Consider the following 2,085-nt stretch of genomic DNA (forward strand, 5'->3'; position numbering starts at 1 on the left):
TCTGAAGCCCTCAGTGTCCTTGTGCCTCAGGACTCCTTTATTTTCTTATTCACTTTGATTTCAAACATTGAGATCTCTTTTCCTTTGCTCATTCCTTTCCTTTGTTCAAGGTCATAGAGATAGTTAAAGGAACTGGCTTTTTCCTACATGTTGGCTGTTTGACCTTGGGTCAGCCATCTTTGGGATCAGTTTCCCAACTGTAGATGAGGAAAGGACCTTTAAGAGACCTCATAAACGCTTTTTCACAACGGGTTTGCCGCCAGAACACAGGTGTCGTGAAAACCACCACTCAACCTAAACCAGAATGGGGAAGGAAAAGACTCATATCAACATTGTTGTCATCGGACACATAGATTCGGGCAAGTCTACCACTACTGTTCATCTGATCTACAAATGTGGTGGAATTGACAAAAGAACTATCGAAAAATTCGAGAAGGAGGCTGCTGAGATGGGAAAAGGCTCCTTCCAGTATGCCTGGGTCTTGGATAAACTGAAAGCTGAATGTGAACATGGTATCACCATTGATATCTCCCTGTGGAAATTCGAGACCAGCAAGTATTATGTGACCATCATTGATGCTCCAGGACACAGAGACTTTATCAAAAACATGATTACAGGCACATCTCAGGCTGACTGTGCTGTCCTGATTGTTGCTGCTGGTGTTGGTGAATTTGAAGCAGGTATTTCCATGAACGGGCAGACCCGTGAGCATGCCCTTCTGGCTTACACACTGGGTGTAAAACAACTAATTGTTGGTGTTAACAAAATGGATTCCACTGAGCCACCCTACAGCCAGAAGAGATACGAGAAATCATTAAGGAAGTCAGCACCTACACTAAGAAAATTGGCTACAACCCTGACACAGTAGCATTTGTGCCAATTTCTGGTTGGCATGGTGACAACATGCTGGAGCCAAGTGCTAGCATGCCTTGGTTCAAGGGATGGAAAGTCACCCGTAACGATGGGAATGCCAGTGGAACCACACTGCTTGAAGCCCTGGATTGCATTCTGCCACCAACTCATCCAACTGACAAGCCCTTGCGTCTGCCTCTGCAGGACGTCTACAAAATTGGTGGTATTGGTACTGTCCCTGTGGGCCGAGTGGAGACTGGTGTTCTTAAACCTGGCATGGTGGTCACCTTTGCTCCAGTCAATGTTACAACTGAAGTCAAGTCTGTTGAAATGCACCATGAAGCTTTGAGTGAGGCTCTTCCTGGGGACAATGTGGGCTTCAATGTCAAGAACATATCTGTCAAAGATGTTCGTCGTGGCAATGTGACTGGTGACAGCAAAAATGACCCACCAATGGAAGCAGCTGGCTTCACAGCTCAGGTGATTATTCTCAACCATCCAGGCCAAATTAGTGCTGGATATGCACCTGTGCTGGATTGTCACACAGCTCACATTGCTTGCAAGTTTGCTGAGCTGAAGGAGAAGATAGATCGTCGTTCTGGAAAAAAGCTGGAAGATGGTCCCAAGTTCTTGAAGTCTGGTGATGCTGCCATTGTTGATACGGTTCCTGGCAAGCCTATGTGTGTTGAGAGCTTCTCTGACTATCCTCCTCTGGGCCGTTTTGCTGTTTGTGACATGAGACAGACGGTTGCTGTGGGTGTCATCAAAGCAGTGTACAAGAAAACAGCTGGAGCTGGCAAGGTCACCAAGTCTGCCCAGAAAAAGCTCAGAAGGCTAAATGAATATTATCCCCAATACCTGTCACCCCAGTCTTAATCAGTGGTGGAAGAACGGTCTCAGAACTGTTTGTGTCAATTGGCCATTTAAGCTTAATAGTAAAAGACTGGTTAATGATAACAACGCATCGTAAAACCTTCAGAAGGAAAGGAGAATGTTTTGTGGACCATTTGTTTTTTTTGTATGTGTGGCAGTTTTAAGTTATTAGTTTTTAAAATCAGTACTTTTTAATGGGAACAACTTGACCAAAAATCTGTCACAGAATTTTGAGACCCATTAAAACAAAAAGTTTAATGAGAAAAAAAAAAGAGAGACCTCATAAACTTCAAATATTTTAAGTTTGAAGTTTGTATTTATGTGCCCCGTTCAGGCCTGTCAGAAGCAGGGTGTCTAAAA

The 2,085-nt window shown here is 44.0% G+C and overlaps 1 pseudogene; it reads left to right on the forward strand.

Annotated features, from left to right (window-relative positions):
• The first annotated feature begins 255 nt into the window (after window positions 1–255).
• LOC123939334 lies at window positions 256–1,809 on the forward strand (annotated as a pseudogene).
• Window positions 1,810–2,085: the final 276 nt, after the last annotated feature.

The sequence above is a fragment of the Meles meles genome, chromosome 3 (genome assembly GCF_922984935.1).
Source record: "Meles meles chromosome 3, mMelMel3.1 paternal haplotype, whole genome shotgun sequence".
Taxonomy (NCBI): domain Eukaryota; kingdom Metazoa; phylum Chordata; class Mammalia; order Carnivora; family Mustelidae; genus Meles; species Meles meles.